Consider the following 20049-nt stretch of genomic DNA (forward strand, 5'->3'; position numbering starts at 1 on the left):
CTTCAGACACGGAAGGTTATCCCCCCTTTCTGACCAGGCAATGTTTTGCTATTTGGCACTGCGCTATTTCAACTGGTAATTGCACAGTCATGCAATGCTGTACCCAAGCAAAATTTATGTCCTTTTTTCATACAAATAGAGCTTTCTTTTAGTAGTACTTGATCATTCGAAAAAAAACTATAGTTTCTACTGTCTGTTATAAAGAATATCCAATAAAATCAAATTCAGTCATAAATTTTGACCAAAATGTATTCTGCTACATGTCTTTGGTAAAAAAAAATCCCAAAACGTGTATATTAATTGGTTTGTGTGAAAGTTATAGCGTCTACAAAGTACGGTGTATATATTGGAATTTATGCAGCTTTTACTTTCTAACTTGACTAAACTTCCAGGGCAATACAACACCCCACCCCAAATGACCCTTTTTTGGAAGATAGGCACCCCAAGGAATTTGTTAAGTCCATGGAAGATTTTATTTTTTGACACAAATTTTTGGAAAATTACCATTTTTTTAACACAAAGTTGTCACTGAAATGATGCATTGCTCACACATGGCATGGGTGTACCAAAACACATTCTGCTACTTCTTCCTAGTATGGGGATACAACATATGAGAGACTTTTTGGCTGCCTAGGCACAAACAGGCCCCCAAAATCCAATGACCACCTTCAGGCTTTCAACAGGCATATTTCGTCATGCCACTTCCTCACTACCTAACATAGCTTCGAAGGCCCTAAAATGCCAGGATAGTACAAACATCCCACCGAATTACCACTTTTTGGAAAGTAGACATGCCAAGGAATTCGATAAGAGGCATGGAGAGTATTTTGCAGATACCATTTTTTGTCACAAGGTTTTAAGGGCGACCAATAGTGTGAGTGTTATAGTGTGCAGGCAATCTAATGCTAGCTCACCTTGGCTGTGAGGGGCGCTAACTGACCTTGATGCTACCTGATGTTGCTAGTGGCAGTAATACAGTGATCAGTGAAAAAACCTATTTACTGACACTGTACTAATGGCACTGGCTGGGTGACAGGGGTGATCAAAGGGTTAATAGGGGGAAATCAAAGGGTTAAATGTGCTAATCTAACGTGTGTGTAAAATGTAGTGCTTTTACTCAGTGTAGGGTTTTCTCTTTTCTCATTGGACCAATGGGGGGGGGGGGGTAAGCCGAGGCTCATTCATACATGCTTACACCTGAAAATAGAAAGCAATGTAAGAGTACATCACTTTCTCCAGAGCCTTTGCTTGTCCACACATTGCAGGCGGGTAGTTGGCAAGTAGATTAAAAAAAAACTTTAAAAAATTAAAAAATAATTATTTTCTCGATATTCAAATTTTTAAATTTTTAATCTTTGCATTATTTTTCTTTTCTTTTTTTTCTTTGTTTACTTTTTTAACAAAAAAACTTTCATCAGAGTAGTTCAATGTTACCATAGGAACATTGTAGTTCTCTGGGGGGTGATCAGAGATTTTTTTTTCCACTTTGCATTGTAGGAGCAATAAAGATATATGCTCCTGCAATGCAATGCCTGCTTTGAAGTGTCATAAATGGGTTAAGTTCATGACAGTTCAAAATACTAGTAATCTGTGATTGGCTATAGCTAATCACATGGTACAGGGTGCTCTGATTGACCCATGTACCATGTGAGAGTGGTGGGCCAATCACAGCTCACCAGGAAGGGAAGCAAAGCTGTTATGAATCAGATTGATTCATAACAGCTTTGCTAACATTGTGATCATGTAATCTCATAGCGATCACATGATCACCGGGTTCTGATTACTGGGCACATCAGTGGCGAGGGGAAGCACTGTGTCCCTCTGTGTTAGTATAGCCTGAGTGATGTACCAGTATGTCGCTCTGTCTGTACATGCCGCCCAAAGTATAAGTACTGTGAGCAGACGGCAAGTGGTTAATACATCATATAGATGACACCAGGAAACTTGTTGTAGGTGACAAGGGAGATAGAGAGCAGCAGGTCTTGGAAGGAATGAAGAGAATGGTTTGGTTGGTAATTTGTTGAATGAGCAGAAGCCAGTGGAGAGAGTGGCAGAGAGGAGTAGAAGACACTGAACAGTTGGTAAAGTGGATGAGACTGGTAGCAGCATTCATGATGGTCTGAAGGTAGGACAGCCTATGTAAAGGTAATCTAATGAGGAGTTGCAGCAGTGGAGGTGAGATGACCAGCTAGTGAATTAGAAGCTTTGTGGTTAGGAAGGAGCATATCTAGAGGTGTTGCCTAGTTTAAGGTGGCACGCTTTGCACAGTAATTGGATGTGGGAATGAATGAATAGTTCAGAGTCCAGGATAACACCTAGCACCTGGCATGCGAGGACGGGTTGATAGTTGTGTCATCGATTTTGACAGAGTCAAGGGAAGGGGAGCATGGGGGAGGATATACTATGAGCTCGGTTTTGGATAGAATGAGTTTGTGGAAGTGGTGTGACATTCAGACTGATATGTCTGTTAGTAAATTAGTGATGTGTGTGAAAACTGATGTAGTGAGCTGAGGGGTAGAGAGATAGATTTAGGTATCATCAGCATAGAAATGATATTGGAAGCCATGGGATGCCGCCATCAATAGGAGAGGTCCAAGAACAGAACAGAAAAAGGAAGAGGAGAGGAGGAGGTAGAATTGTAAGTGATGCTAAAGCTGTGGTGGAATAGGTAGGATGAGAACCAGTGAAGAGTACAGTCATGGAAACCAAAGGGGTGGAGTTTTTTGAGGTGTGGTCAACTGTGTCAAAGACAGCAGAGAGGTCCAGGAATAGGACTGAATAGTGTCCATTGGTTTTAGACATTAGTATACTGGTTGTGCATTTTAGGAGAGCAATTTCTGTGGAGCCTTGAGGGCAAAATCTAGACTGAAGGGGATCAAGAAGGTTATTCTCAGTGAAGTGGTTGCTCAGTCGATTGTAGACCAGACAATCAAGGAGTTTGGACGAAAAGGGGAGCAAGGAGATGGAGCATAGGTTGTTAAGATTGGTGGGGTCCAATGAGGGCTATTTAAGTATGGGGGGGTGACTATTGCATATTTTAGAGAGTTTGGGAAGCTGCCAGAAGAGAGGGAGAGAATGAAGATGTGAGTTGGTGAGTGTAGGATAGAGCCAGAGGGTTACTGTAGCATTTGCGAGGGAACAGGGTCCAAGGGGCAGGTGGTTAGGTGGGCATTAGAAAAAAAGTTTAGCAACCTTGTCTACAGTAGCAGGGTTGAATGAGGAAAATAATGATTGTACCTGTGGACATGGAATGTTAAGTGGGGAAGGTGAGTACAGTCTCATCACGCATTGTACCAACTTATTTTTAAAGTGATTGGGAATATCCTGGGCAGTGAGTGAGTTAGTGGGTGGAGGTAGTGGAGGACAAAATCGAGAGTTAGGGTTAGAGAAGAGTTGTTAATGAGAGTGATAAAAAAGGTCTGCTTGGCAGTATCGAGGAATTGTATTTTTGGAGGGCAGATTTATATTGGTGAAATCTTTCTGAGACTAAGTCTTATGCCATAGGCGCTCAAGCTAAGTTTTTTCAAAATTCTCATGTCATCTGCTCGTCAAGGTTCTAAGGGTCAGAGCCTAATTCTGTGTGTAGTGAGGGAGGATGAAAGTGAGAAGAAGTAAGTGAACTGTTGTAGACAAAAGTGGCTAGGTTGAGGAAGGACGGGTGAAATTTTACCATTAAGGTGGTCAATAGCAGAGTAGAGAAGGGTTAAGGTTTCTACGAGTAACTTTTACACGGTTGGAGGGAGAGGAGGTGGAAGACAGGGAGATAGTGAAATAATATGGTAGTCATTAGAGATAAGAAAAGGATTGCTGGAGAAGTTGCACGGAGTGTATAGGTAGGAGAAAGCAATGTCAAGAGTGTTGCCATCACAGTGAGTAGAGGCATGTATCCATTGCTTTAGGTCAAAATAGGAGGTTAGACTGATAAGTTTAGAAGTAGTAGGAGTGTTAGTGTTTGCGGGGATGTAGAAGTCACCAAGAATCATTGTGGAGATTTCAGAAGTAGGATGGCCAGGCAGAGAAGTCATCAAGGAAAGTTGATACTGGTCCAGCAGGTCGAGAGATCACAGCAATTGCTAAAGAAACTGAAGAAAATAGACAAATACAATGCGGTTTGAATGGGGAGAGTTTCAGAGATGGATGAAAAGAAAAGCTCTGCAGAAGTACATTATGGCTTATGTATGCTGTTTATAACTTTAAAGCTCAAGTGTAGGCACACCCGTAAAATATTCCAAATGTTATATCTGAAACCTGCAGAATGAATTTAAAAAAGGGATAGTTTCAGCAGCTTGCTGAGGTAATCTCAAGTTTCTCAACAGCCTCTTCAAAATTGTTTCTGCTGGGAGTATTCCTATTTCTCTCCTAAAATGTAGTGTGTCCTGTCAAACTACAACTTATATTGTAGGTGTTTTACTTCATACTAGAATCCCTTTAAACAACTGGGGATTAACTGAGGCGATATATTCATGAGATGCGTAATTTTGTTTATTTCACTGTTCTGGCCTTTAAATGAAAAGGTTAGTACTTTAGTGGGAAATTATGCTTTCTGTTCAGTCAGGAAGTACAGGACATTTTTACATATTTTTTTATTCTGTGAAATCAAAAATTGTGACAGTAACAAAAATCAGCCACATTATTTAAGGTGAAGGGGTGGTTCCTTTAACTGGCATTTATGCTATTAATACATGTTTTTTTTCTTTTTGCCAAAGCAGAGCTAGATTAGAACAGAAGGAGTACTGCTAGCAGGGGGGTCCTCGTATACAACAATGAGCAAAGATGTGTGCCAATCGAGTGTTGATGTCCATTTTTCTGCATTACAACACACTGCACATCACATCAGCATTGTGGTATGAACACAGCACATAGAAAACATTTTTTCTATATGCCCTAATGGTGATCTGCATTTTTCCAATGCCTATTGGATGCATCCAAAGTAGATCTAAACCTTAACTAATGACATTTAGTTTGCTAAAGCACTGTGTATTATAAAAAAAAAACTGCAGTGCTTTTAGTTTCATAAAGTATTGTTTTCAACTTTTATTCATCCTTGATTACATGTCAGTACTGCTGGTTGTTTTCACCATTAACTAGAGACAAAGAGCATAGGCTGGGGTTTTTATGATTTTATGAGCAGGAATAATATACAGTCAGGTCCATAAATATTGGGACATCGGCACAATTCTAACATTTTTGGCTCTATACACCACCACAATGGATTTGAAATGAAATGAACAAGATGTGCTTTAACTGCAGACTGTCAGCTTTAATTTGAGGGTATTTACATCCAAATCAGGTGAACGGTGTAGGAATTACAACAGTTTGCATATGTGCCTCCCACTTGTTAAGGGACCAAAAGTAATGGGACAATTGGCTTCAGCTGTTCCATGGCCAGGTGTGTGTTATTCCCTCATTATCCCAATTACAATGAGCAGATAAAAGGTCCAGAGCTCATTTCAAGTGTGCTATTTGCATTTGGAAACTGTTGCTGTCAACTCTCAAGATGAGATCCAAAGAGCTGTCACTATCAGTGAAGCAAGCCATCATTAGGCTGAAAAAAAAAAACCCATCAGAGAGATAGCAAAAACATTAGGCGTGGCCAAAACAACTGTTTGGAACATTCTTAAAAAGAAGGAACGCACTGGTGAGCTCAGCAACACCAAAAGACCCGGAAGACCACGGAAAACAACTGTGGTGGATGACCGAAGAATTCTTTCCCTGGTGAAAAAAACACCCTTCACAACAGTTGTCCAGATCAAGAACACTCTCCAGGAGGTAGGTGTATGTGTGTCAAAGTCAACAATCAAGAGAAGACTTCACCAGAGTGAATACAGAGGGTTCACCACAAGATGTAAACCATTGGTGAGCCTCAAAAACAGGAAGGCCAGATTAGAGTTTTCCAAACGACATCTAAAAAAGCCTTCACAGTTCTGGAACAGAACTCATCCTATGGACAGATGAGACCAAGATCAACTTGTACCAGAGTGATGGGAAGAGAAGAGTATGGAGAAGGAAAGGAACTGCTCATGATCCTAAGCATACCACCTCATCAGTGAAGCATGGTGGTGGTAGTGTCATGGCGTGGGCATGTATGGCTGCCAATGGAACTGGTTCTCTTGTATTTATTGATGATGTGACTGCTGACAAAAGCAGCAGGATGAATTCTGAAGTGTTTCGGGCAATATTATCTGCTCATATTCAGCCAAATGCTTCAGAACTTATTGGACGCCGCTTCACAGTGCAGATGGACAATGTCCCAAAGCATACTGCAAAAGCAACCAACGAGTTTTTTAAGGGAAAGAAGTGGAATGTTATGCAATGGCCAAGTCAATCACCTGACCTGAATCCGATTGAGCATGCATTTCACTTGCGGAAGACAAAACTGAAGGGAAAATGCCCCAAGAACAAGCAGGAACTGAAGACAATTGCAGTAGAGGCCTGGCAGAGCATCACCAGGGATGAAACCCAGCGTCTGGCGATGTCTATGCGTTCCAGATTTCAGGCTGTAATTGACTGCAAAGGATTTGCAACCAAGTATTAAAAAGTGAAAGTTTGATTTATGATTATTATTCTGTCCCATTACTTTTGGTCCCTTAACAAGTGGGAGGCACATATGCAAACTGTTGTACTTCCTACACCGTTCACCTGATTTGGATGTAAATACCCTCAAATTAAAGCTGACAGTCTGCAGTTAGAGCACATCTTGGTCGTTTCATTTCAAATCCATTGTGGTGGTGTATAGAGCCAAAAATGTTAGAATTGTGTCGATGTCCCAATATTTATGGACCTGACTGTATAATACTGATGTTTGACCTTAAAAAGGCCCTATCAACATAAAACAAAATCAATATACTCCCAAAATAAATGAAAATGCTATGATTAAAACAAAAGCCTATACTCTGTAGCTAACTTTTTTGCCACAAAAAGAATAAAAAATATAGAGGGAACAGCAGCTAAATGTGACAACCAATCTCAAATCAACCACAAAATAAAACAAAAAAACAAAACAATAATAAAAACAGAAATAGGCAATATAGGGGTTGATTGCTAAAACAGCTAGCAATCAGAATTATAATACAGTCGCATAACTGACCCTAATCTCTCCCTGTGAAGTTCATCAGCTTCTCCTACACTTTACCTACAGGTGCTTCAAATTCTCCAACACCATGACTGTTCTGTGCCCTACCCCCTATTTATAAGGGCTGAGAGGGCAGGTCATCACAAAGTCCTCATATTGTCCCAAATACTCCTGTTGACCATCCACTGCATTATGGTTTTTAAAAAATGCACCCACGCAAATCTGGACAAAAGAAAACACAGAAACTGCGAATCTAAAACCCACAGGATTTGCCATGAACCTATGGTAGTGGCAAACCTAAAATGCATTTCTACTGTGATGTCTTCTAGCTTCTTTTAGTCGTTTCCGGTTTGCAAACACTTATTCCAGTGTTGGCTGCAAATCTCACATGCTCATTGTAACAACACAGGAGAGCAATTGGGAGTTATGTGTTACCCTAAAACATTGTCCAAAAAAATGACCTTTTATGGAAGGTTCACAGAGGGATTTTGATAAAAGCCACAGATTTGAAGAAAAAAAAAAAAGATTATGTGTAGCGCTACCCTCTTGAGCGCTGCTGAGGTTTTGGGTTCCCTAAGCTCTGCACAGCCAGGCAACATGCATTTTCCACACTTTCATCCACATTAAGTAAACAGTCCATGGACTTGGGTTTCTTTGTTTATTAGGGGTTATCAACTTAGGGTAAAGGAGTTATGGGATGCCCAATTTGATTGAAGAAACAGAATAATGAGGACTTTCCTGCTCTGGCACCCTTCTAGGAGCTTGATATCCCTTGAGTGGATTTCTAGCAACGTGACAATGTGTAGGAGCTTTTGGTCACTTTGCTGCACAGAATACCAGCCCACCTGGCTATGGTATCCCCAGAACAAGGGATTGGGTAAGCTATGAACTGTCCCCCGAAAACATGCCAGAACGTGCATCCAGCAGACCTCTCCCTCCTAGACCCTGGGGGTGTAGAGGTGCTCACACTGTCCTTGTCCTGCAGCTGTGGATAGAACTGATTTCAGGTCTTCTAGCTGGATTGGTTCCTCTCCAGGCTTTGAAGGCTGTCATTCCCCAGTGGACGGCAGGGCAGTGGAGCTCCTTATTTCAGTTTCTCCTCAGCGTCCAGCCTGGAAACAGAACCCCCCTCCTCCGGGGCTCCCTCCCAGGCTACATAGCAACACCTTTCAGCAATCCATCTTCCATCAGTTTCTCCTTCTGACTAGGCTTGTCCATATTTAAGGGTTGACCTAGCCACTATGCCAGGCCTCCTGCCTGGGGATTAGCCAGATTCCCCTAAGTATGCAGATCACTTTTTTGGAAACTCCCAAGTTCCTAGAGCAGGGGGAGATATCATAGAACTGATCTGCAGAGCCCTTCAGACTTATTCTGACCTCAAGTAACCTCGTTGACTCACTCCCAGGCTAACTCATACTCAGGCTTCTAGCAAACCTCTAACTATGCATACAAAAAAACATACGCTAGAGGGCGTTACATCTGAAATGTTTTATTTTTCTTTTTTCTTTCTTTTTTTCTGATGTTCACATATTGCATGATGAGGAGTTTTCTTTTATCCTAAAGCTATTGTTAAAGAATTCCACATCAACAGTTCTGACAGGTAAGGAATGCAGTGATCCACAAGTTAAAATGCTCTAAAGCATATTTTCACCATAAGTAATTGCATTCCATTATAATAGTAAGAATGATTTTTTTATCACTGAAAAGTGAAACATTTCAATAATTCTGTTGAAAGTTTGAGGTTATGTATGGGAATTTAAATAACGTCACCTTCATATGAAAGAATAGCATTGGAGGAAGTAGTTTTTAATAGTGTATTTTGTGCAAATTACACACATTTATTTTTTTTATTACACAATTCACAGATCTACTATACTTTTACAAAGTTTAACGTTTGATTTAGCAAAAGTAAGCATAATGTTATAGCAGAGTGAAGTAGAGAAAGAGGACATAATGATGGAGGTCTGAATGTATTTTAAAATTGTGATATTCAAAGTATTTAAAATTGTAATATTTGAAGTAGTACTGTGGTCAGGCAAGTACAAATGCTTTAAAACAAGTAGTCGCTGACCTCTGTAGCTGGAAGTCGGAGAAATACCACCCAAATCCCTTCTACCAGGAAACTAACATTTGGATTGTAAAGTATACATACTGTACACTACAGCAGCTGGGAAAAGTTGTTGCTGCTTGCCATTGATGTAATCCTTATGTTGGTGGCAGTGAAAGGGTTAAATTATAAATGCAGGTCAAGCTGGTACTAAATTGGCATCTGTGTTTGTATATGAGCAGGGGCGGACTGACAACTCATGGGGCCCCCGGGCAATAGGGGATCATGGGGTCCCTGTGTCCTCACCCACACTCAAATCACACCCACAAAAGCCTATGAAAGGTACCAGGGGCATCTCATGGGGCCCCCTACTGCCCCCGGGCCCTCGGGCAGTGCCTGAGTTCCCAAATGGTCAGTCTGCCCCTGTATATGAGTATATATACACTGCTCAAAAAAATTAAAGGAACACCTAATCAGAGTATAGCATCAAGTCAATTAAACTCCTGGGATATTGATTTGGTCAGTTAAGTAGCAGAGTGGGTTGTTAATCAGTTTCAGCTGCTTTGGTGTTAATGAAACTAACAACAGGTGCACTAGATGGGCAAAAATGAGACGATCCCCAAAACAGGAATGGTTTTACAGGTGGAGGCTATTGACATTTTTTTCCCTACTCATCTTTTCTGACTATTTTTCACTACTTTTGCATTTGACTAGGGCCAGTGTCACTACTGGCAGCATGAGGCAATACCTGGACCCTGCAGAGGTTGCACAGGCAGTCCAACTCCTTCAGGATGGCACATCAATATGTGCTATTTCCATAAGGTTTGCAGTGTCTCCCAGCACAGTCTCAAGAGCTTGGAGAAGATTCCAATAGACAGGCAATCACTCTAGGAGAGCTAACCAGGGACATAGAAGGTTTTTAACCCATCAGCAGGACCGGTATCTACTCCTTTGTGCAAAGAGGAACAGGATGAGCACCCTAAACCCTACAAAATAACCTCCAGCAGGCCACTCTGAACAAACAACCAAAAACAGACTTCATGAGGGTGGCCTGAGGGCCTGACATCCTCTAGTGGGCCCTGTGCTCACTGCCCAGCACCATAGAGTTTGATTGGCATTTGCAATTGAACACCAGAATTGGGAGGTCCGCCACTGATGCCTTCTGCTTTTCACAGATGAGAGCAGGTTCACCCTGAGCACATGTGATAGATGTGAAAGGGTGTGGAGAAGCCATGGAGAATGTTATGCTGCCTGTAACATCGTTCAGCATGACCGTTTTGGTGGTGGGTGAGTGATGGTCTGGGGAGGCATATCCATGGAGGGACACACAGACCTCTAAAAGCTAGACATGGCACCCTGACTGCCATTAGGTATTGGGATGAAGTCCGTGGACCCATTGTCAGAACCTACGCTGGTGCAGTGGGTCCTGGATTCCTCCTGGTGTATAACAATGCCCGGCCACATGTGGTGAGAGTATGCAGGCATTTCCTGGAGCAGGATAGAATTGCTACCATTGAATGGCCCCCACACTCGCCTGACCTAAAACCAATAGAACATATCATGTTTTGGTCCATCTAACATCGCCAGGTTACACTTCAGACTGTCCAGGAGCTCAGTGATGCCCTGGTCCAGATCTGGGAGGAAATACCCCAGGATACCATCTGTTGTCTCATTAGGAGCATGCCCGGACATTGTCAGGTATGCATACAAGCATGTGGGGGCCATACAAACTACCATTTTGAGTTGCTGCAATGAAATTTCAGCAAAATGGACTAGCCTGCTGCATAATTTTTTCACACTGATTTTCGGGGTGTCTTTGAATTCAGGCCTCTATAGGTTGATCATTTTTATTTCCATCCTTGCGTTCCTAACATATTACCCAGTCCATATCAGTATACTGTAGATATCCAGCATGATATTTTTCTCCATTGAGATCTGATGTGTTTTCAAAGTGTTCCTTTAATGTTATTAAGCAGAATATATATATACACACTATATTGCCAAAAGTATTGGGACATCTGCCTTTACACACAAATGAACTTTAAAGGCATCCCACTCTTAGTTCATTAGTTCGTAGGGTTCAATATAGAGTTGGCCCAGCCTTTTCAGCTATAACAACTTCAATTCTTCTGGGAAGGCTGGCCACAAGGTTTAGGAGTGTGTCTATGGGAATGTTTGACCATTCTTCCGGAAGCACATTTGTGAGGTCAGGCACTGAAGTCGAACGAGAAGGCCTGGCTCACAGTCTCCACTTTAATTAATCCCTATCAGGCCAGTCAAGTTCCTCCATCCCCAACTCACTCATCCATGTCTTTATGGACCTTGCTTTGTGCACTGGTGCACAGTCATGTTGGAACAGGAAGGGGCCATCCCCAAACTGTTTCCAAAAAGTTGGAATTAATGAAATTGTCCACAATGTCTTGGTATGCTGATGTCTTAAGAGTTCCCCTCACTGGAACTAAGGGGCCAAGCCCAAACCCTGAAAAACAACCCCACACCATAACCCCCCTCCACCAAACATTACACTTGGCACAATGCAGTCAGGCAAGTACCATTCTCCTGGCAACCACCAAACCCAGACATGTCCATCGGATTGACAGACAGAGAAGCGTGATTCATCACTCCAGAGAACATGTCTCTACTGCTCTAGTGGTGGTGTGCTTTACACTGTTGCAGCCAACACTTTGCATTGAACTCAGTGATGTAAGGCTTGGATGCAGCTGCTCGGCCACGGAAACCCATTCCATGAAGCTCTCTATGCACTGTTGTTATACTGAAGGCCACACCAAGTTTGGAGGTCTTTAGATATTGACTCTGCAGACAGTTGGCAAATTCTGCATACTGTGTGCTTCAGCATACACTGACTCCGCTCTGTCATTTTACATGACCTACCACTTGTTGGCTGAGTTACTGTTGTTCCCAGTTGCTTCCAGTTTGTTATAATACCACTAACAGTTGACAGCGGAATATTTAGTAGCAAGGAAATTTCACAGATAGACTTATTGCACAGGTGGCAGCCTATCAAGGTTGCCAAGCTTGAATTCACTGAGCTCCTGGGACTCATTCTTTCACAGTCTGCATGCCTAGGTGCTTGATTTTATGCACCTGTGGCCATGGAGGTAATTGGAACACCTGAATCCAATGCTTTGGAGGGGTGTCCCAATCATTTTGGCTATATATATGTATATATACAGTTGCAAGAAAAAGTATGTGAACCCCTTGGGATTACGTGGAGTTTTGCATGAATTGGGCATAAAATGTGCTCTGAACGTCATCTAAGTCACAACAATAGAAGAACACAGTCTACTGAACATAATACTACACAAACATTAGATGTTGCCATGGTTTAATTGCACATAACATGTAAACATTCACAGTGCAGGAAGGAAAAAGCTCAGTTCTCCCTGCCACTCTGAGCAGAGAGCAGTGACTGTCAATCATCGCTGTTTGCTCTGCCCTCCTAGCACTCAGTGGAGCGCTGGGCTGTGGAGGGGGCGGGAGCTGCTGGCTCAGGCTCTCAGTGACTCTTTGAGAGGCTGAGCCAGATGCCAGTCCAGGCATCTTGGTGGATCCCAACTTTAAAGTTGGGATCTTTTCTCAGCGTGGACCAACTGAGCTTAATGACTTCTCCCAGAGCTAATTGGAGCCAGGAGTGAGCCAACCTTGACTCCAATCAGTGTGATGATATTGGATGTGTTGCTGACAGCTGTCCTGCCCTTAAAAAACACACACCTGTTTTGGGTTTACTGGTTTCAAGAAGCACTGTCTGATGTGAACCATGCCTCGCAGAAAAGAGCTCTCAGAAGACCTACGATCAAGAATTGTTGACTTGCATGAAGCTGGAAAGGGTTACAAAAGTATCTCCAAAAGCCTTGATGTTCATGTGTCCACGGTAAGACAGACTGTGTACAAATGGAGAAAGTTTAGCACTGTTGCTACTCTCCCTAGGCATGGTCATCCTGTAAAATGTCTGCAAGAGCACAGCGCAGAATGCTGCATGAGGTAAAGAAGAATCCCAGAGTGTCAGCTAAAGACCTACAGAAATCTCCGGCACATGCTAACATTTTTGTTGACACATCTACAATAAGGAAAACATTAAACAAGAATGGAGTACATGGGAGGACACCACGGAGGAAGCCATTGCTGTCCAAAAAGAATATTGTAGCACGTTTGAAGTTTGCAAAAGAGCACCTGGATGTTCCACAGCACTACTGGCAAAATATACTGTGGACAGATGAAGCCAAGATTGAGTTGTTTGGGAAGAGCACACAACACTATGTGTGGAGAAAAAAAGGCACAGCACACCAACATCAAAACCTCACCCCCACTGTAAAACATGGCGGAGGGAGCATCATGGTTTGGGGCTGCTTTGCTGCCTCAGGGCCTGGACGGATTATTGTCATTGATGGGAAAATGAATTCCAGAGTTTATCAAGACATTTTACAGGAAAACATACGACCATCTGTCCGCCAACTGAAGCTCCGCAGAGGATGGGTGATACAACAGGACAATGACCCAAAGCATACAAGTAATTCAACAAAACAATGGCTGCAACAGCACAGAATACGCCTTCTGGAGTGGCCCAGTCAGAGTCCTGACCTCAACCCATTTGAAATGCTGTGGCATGACCTTAAGAGAACGATTCACATCAGACATCCCAAGAATATTGCTACACTGAAACAGTTTTGTGAAGAGGAGTGGTCCACAATTACTCCAGATCGTTGTGCAGGTCTGATCTGCAACTACAGGAAACGTTTGGTTGAGGTTATTGCTGCCAAAGGAGGGTCAACCAGTTATTAAGTCCAAAGGTTCACATACTTTTTCCTCCCTGCACTGTGAATGTTTACATGTTATGTGCAATTAAACCATGGCAACATCTAATGTTTGTGTAGTATTATGTTCAGCAGATTGTGTTCTTCTATTGTTGTGACTTAGATGACGTTCAGAGCACATTTTATGCCCAATTCATGCAAAACTCCACGTAATCCCAAGGGGTTCACATACTTTTTCTTGCACCTATATATATATATATATAGTACTGGATGCCAAGGATAGGTCCTAGATGGGAGGTAATATAAGTGTTGCCATTATTTGAGCTGTGTTCCCTTTAAGGGAGACAAATAGAACAAATAGATGCACTATGAAGTACTCAGGGATTCTCACTCATGCAGAGATGGAAACCTGATTTACCGTTTTCCCAGGATTAAGTTCTGGTATGGGACCTGGAAATCAGTGGCTCAGAGAAATTTTGAGTTGAAAAAAGCCTTCCAATCCTGTCTCTAGGTATTTCAATCCTGAGAGGGTTAACCTACCTGCAAGAGAGAACTGAAAAGGGCAGGAAGCAGTCAGCAAGTGTCTGTGAGCTGTTGAGTATAACAGAACACAGTTGTGTGGGGGTGTTCTCTTGAGGCTACTGAAACACTGCTTGGCTGACATGCCCTTTCTTTGGACCACTGGGGCAGCACTATCATTAATAACTGTAATGTTTTCACCTTTTTTCCACCTTTGTACCACTTCAGTGCTGCTGTTCTCCAATGACTCTTCAACGACACCTGCGTGGCATTTTTCCATGTGGATTTCCTGTTCGTGACAACAGTGGACCCTGTCCATGCACTATGTGTTTGCAAATGGTCAGTTGTATTCTCCATTGGGAGTACAGGTAAAAATGAAGATGAGCAAATTGAGCCAGGGAGAGAGTATTGTTGCCCTATAACAGAAAGTGTCTGAACAAGGACCTTCTTGACAGAATCAGCAGGTATTATTTTAATGAAATGTGCAGATCTGAAAATATTGAAATTAACTTTGAAATTACATTAAGATATCAATATTTTTTTGACTGTGTTTACATATACTTTAATGTTGATGTTAATTAGCACATGTAACTGTAAAACTTTAAAATTGTTATGCAAATGCTTATTTTTTGTAGTTAATCTTCAACATTAATAGCCTGATTTACAATATATTAGCAGTGCAGCACATTATAAATTGACAAGTAAATTGGCTGGAAGTCTGAAGAGATTACAAATGACTCTATAAACATGGGAAATGAGTCTTATGACTTTATAGTACAATATTTGGCTAATTAGGAGAAATGACATCTTGTGAAATGAACATGTCAGTGATTCACCATTCAGATGATGACTGCACAGCAGGCATGAAGCTCTCTATGGAGGTTTATAACATCCCTTGATGTTGCCTCACTGCTGAGGAAGTCTCATTCACATACTGTACATGTGAGTTATTTAGGTGAGCAATAACAAGACAGACACAAGGGCCCCTCTAAAGATCAATAGATTAATTTGGTCTTATTTTTAAGTTTTCATTCTGCTGGTTCATTTATCAGTGGCAGTCATGTCACGTAAAATGGTTTTAATGACTTTATAGGGCATGAACCATGACTGTATTGTGATTTAAAAAAAAAAAGCAAAAGTGGCTCTCATTCTAACTTTATGATGGAATTTTTTTGTTTCGGTGATTCTGTCTTTAAGTAAAAAAATGTGTAGCGCTTACTCCGTTAAGGGATGCTGAATTTGATGGGTACCCCTAAGCTCTGCACAGCCAGGCAACATGCATTTTCCGCACTTTTTTTCTCTGAAGCAAAAAAAAAAACAGTTCTTGGGCTTGTTTTTGTTGTTTTTATTAAGGGTTAACAACTTGGATGGGGTCTAGTGGTATATGGGATGCTCAAGGAACTGTAAAACTCAAGGGCAACTTCTTACAAAACACTGTACACTATACCAAAATGTGGACCAGACAGTAGCAACTGTCTCTTTAAGGAGCACTGATGTCCCTTTGGTGTACCTCCTCAGACCCCAGATGAATCCTTCCTCTTTCACCCGACTGTCCTGAGGGTATCCCTGGGCAAGGGATTCCAAGATCTGCAATTAAGTTGTCCCAAATGAGAACTAATTAAGTATTGCACCTGAATGCCCTCTCCCTTCTCTGGCCCAAAGGGTGTAGAAGTACTCACACTGTCCTGTTAGCTTGTTGGGTTGCAGCTGCTTTCAGGCCTTACACTGGGCTGGCTAATTACATTTTGACAGAATGTCCTCCCTAGGAAGCTTGTGGCACAGTGGAGATCCTTCCATCCAGCATCAGCCTAAAGGTAGGCCCCCCTTCCCTGGGGTCCCCCCACTCCAGCACCTTCTCTAAGTCCATTTTCCACCCAACTTCCTTGCTGCACAGGCTCTGCCACATTTAGGAGTTGCTCTTAGCCACCATGCCCAGCCTCCTGCCTGGGGATTGACCAAATTCCCTTAAACATGTAAATCTGGGCCTCCACCCCTTTTCCAGAAAGTTCCAGCAGTTTCTGGAAGGGTGGGAGGGCTCCAGAAGCCCTGACCTGTAGAGCCTCCCAGCCTCACTTCCAGGCTGACTCATCCCAGGCTTCTAGTAAGACTCTGACCTATCTAGCTAAACTAGAGGGCTCTATACATGTCAAAAAGCATTAAGCATAAAGCAAAAAGCACAAGAAGAGGGTTTATGCTTGCCTGCCCCCCTCCAGTCTTTACTCTTTTGCAGTGTTCTGTATGTTCCCTTGCTCCAATTTGTGGTCCCCCTCACCAGTCCCTACATAAATACATGAACAGTGACATAGGGGTCAACATAAGAAACAAAAGCACAAAGCAGGAGACACAGGTATAAGATACGCTTGAAAATGTTGAATGTGAGAATATTCAGGCAGACATAGTTCCTGAACAGATCAATGGAGACACGCTCTGATGTCACACACTGCAAATAGAGGAGAGCTGAGTGTAGTCTGAGACCTGAGTGAAGGAAATTGGCGCGCACACACACACACACACACCCCCGACAGAGTCTCATAAGAAAACATGCACAGCCAAGGCACTCAATTACCTTCTGTGTGCTGGAGGGGGAAGGGGGTAATCTCCTGAGATTGTTTGGTGTTGGGATAACCTCTCAGAAGAGATGGGAGGGCCTGGAAAAAAAAGAAAAATTGGGAAAAAACTATTTTTCCCATTTTCTTCCAAAGCCATTTTTGGGTTATTTTTCCAGAAAAATTGGAAAAAAAAAAGAAGTGTGGAAAGTGTTCTTTTAAAATTATAAATAATATATCTATGACATGGTATTCAAAGTATATAACATGAAGACCTTAATGAAAGATTCTGAGACTTTATGTAAAGTTCTCTCAGCTGAAGACAAGCAAATCCTGGAATATAATTCAAGTATCACTGTACTTTTCAATGCAATTCTCAGGCAAGGGAAATGTGCATTTTTGCCACTAGGAGGCACTGCAGGGGAAAGGCTCCAATTTAGTTTGCTTGTGGGCTCCATCTTGTACCTCCTACAGTTGGGTGATTGTTGGGATAGAGTAGGTGATAGTTTCAGTCCTCCTCGCATGCCTTAATTGATAGGTATGAGGGTACATTTGACAATGAGTTTATATTTATAACCTTTAAACATCCTATTAATGTTCTCCACCATCACAGTATAATGTTTACCTATAGTCTGGTCATTAAATTGGTGAGACCAACATCTAGACCAGTGTTGGGGTTCCACAAGAGGTCCCTAGGGGTTCCGCCATGATCTGCCCATCCATAAAAAGCAGAAGACAGGTAGATCTCATCCCCACATAGCTGACAGTCCAGCTGCAGAGTCCCAGAGGTAAAAAACTTGCATGACTGCCTTGTGCTGATCCCAGTTGGCCCTCTCTTCCTGTCTGTCCCAGGTGCCTGTGTGTGACATCATTCAGGGGGGACAAGAGAGGAGGGTGGGTGGGGATCAGCGTGCCAGATATGATCCAAAAAATTTCCTGAGCTACTCTACATGAGGAAAACCGTTACAGACCCCAGTACTGTTGTCTTCTGGCCCCCTATACTGTGCTGTGCTCTACTGGCCCCCCATACTGTTCCTTCCTGGCCCCCCTATACTGTTCCGTCCTGGCCCTCCTATACTATTCCTTCCTGGCCTATCTATACTGTTCTCTCTTGCCCCCCCCCCCCCCTTATACTATTCTTTCCTGGCTTCCCTATACTGTTATCTCCTGGCCTCCCTGTACTGTTACCTCCTGCTCCCCTCATACTGTTCTCTCCTGACCCCCTGTACTCTTCACTCCTGGCCCCCCTGTACTGTGCTCTTTCCTCCTGATAGAAGGCATACATGGAGGCTAGTACACATTATAGAGGGATATGCTCTGTTCATTTTTTTCATCTCAGAGGTTTACAACTACTTTAACTAAGGGTCAGAATCCATTCTAAGAGCGCTGTTAAGTTTACTAAATACAATTAATTCTGACTGAGTTTCTTGCTTCACTGCAATAAGCAATAGGCAAGCTAGAACATGACACCCTTAAAGCTGAACTCAGGGCTCAAATATCTGCATCCAAATATATTCCCCAATTGCCACAAATTATATAAATCTACTTTACAAACCCCAGTACTATCTTGCACAATTTGTGGGAACATTATCACTGTGGTACACACAACTTGTGCACAAAGCAGACCTGTGGGAGGGGCCAAGTAGGTCATCCTACTACAGGCTGCCTGCAAAAAAGGGGATGGAGACAAGACCAGTCACCCTGCACAAGGACAGAGAGCTGCAGTGACCAGTCTTTATTAGAGGAAGCTCCTGCACAGAGGCAAAGTTTCATGCTGGATTACTGCACAGATCTGGAAGATATACAAAAAGCACACCAAGATTAAAGGAATAAGACCCCTTTCACACGGGGGGGGGGGCCTGTCATCTGATCCGCTTGCCCAGCGGGGGATCTGCCTGATCTCTGCTGAGCAAGCGGATGAGTGGTCCATGCATAAGCCCGCACAGCCTGCTGTCCTCTATGGGCTGTCGGATGGAAACGGACCGCCTGTTAATCTCCATACGACTGTCATCCAATCCACCAGATGGATAGGGAAGGGATCCCGGTCCGTCTGTTTTCAGCAGACAGGTTCAGATTGGATGGACACGTCCACTCACAGCTGCCACTCCATAGACAGCAATGGAGCTCTTGATCGAGTCCGCTTTAAAAACAGACCTGATCAATTCACTCATGTGAAAGGGGCCTAATACACATGGCTCTTAGTACGTAGACAACATTTGTTTATCCTGTGGTTCAGCAGGGAAACAAGGAACCTCTGATCTATAAGAAAAAAAGTGAGCCTTTTCCTGGGTTATAACTGTCCAGCAGTAACAAGCTGAAATAGTGGACAGACACAGAAGCAGAGATGAAAATCCCTGCAGATACTGTATGGATGCCAGCTAGAGGCTTTGGTATATAATACAGTTTTCTAAACAATAAGAGATAATGAATTTACGCGGGTAGCTGCTACTAAAGTAAACATTGCTTAGTAAGGTTCTTACTGATGATAGCGGGAAGCCCAATTCTAGGAGGACTTGTTTTATGGGTATTGTCCTTCCTAGCTTAGTACCTCTTGGAGGTTTGACACTGCTTGGGTTATTCTGGCACTACACAGCTCAAGTCTTAGAAAGCCACTGAAATCAGTGGATATTGTGAGGCTTAAGATGTATCATACTTATTCTAGTTCGATCTACTAGAAACCGAGCAACAGGGTATTTCTGGATGATAATTATGCTAAGTCAGTGCATCAACTAATATCTAAGACAAGTGGAATACTTGCAATATGTGGGTGGTTGATATCAGGGAAACAAATACAGCTATTGCTGTTTTTTCCTTGCATCTATTACTTATCTGCCATGCCAAAGAATGTTTCCTGCAAGTTTACGTAATACAAGTGTGTTTAAAGCTGAACCCAAGGCAAACAATTAAATACACAGACAAAATGCATAATGCATATTAGGGCCAATTTAGACAGGATCCAATTAACTTACTAGCATGCCTTTGGAGTGTGGGAGGAAACCAGAGTACCCAGAGGAAACCCACGCAGGCACAGGGAGAACATCCAGGCAGGTGGTTTTCGGACCAACGACCCTAGTACTGCAAGGCGGAAGTGCT

The sequence above is a fragment of the Staurois parvus genome, unplaced genomic scaffold (assembly GCF_062004578.1).
Source record: "Staurois parvus isolate SC_StPar_1 unplaced genomic scaffold, SC_StPar_1.0 ptg000071l, whole genome shotgun sequence".
Taxonomy (NCBI): Eukaryota; Metazoa; Chordata; class Amphibia; order Anura; family Ranidae; genus Staurois; species Staurois parvus.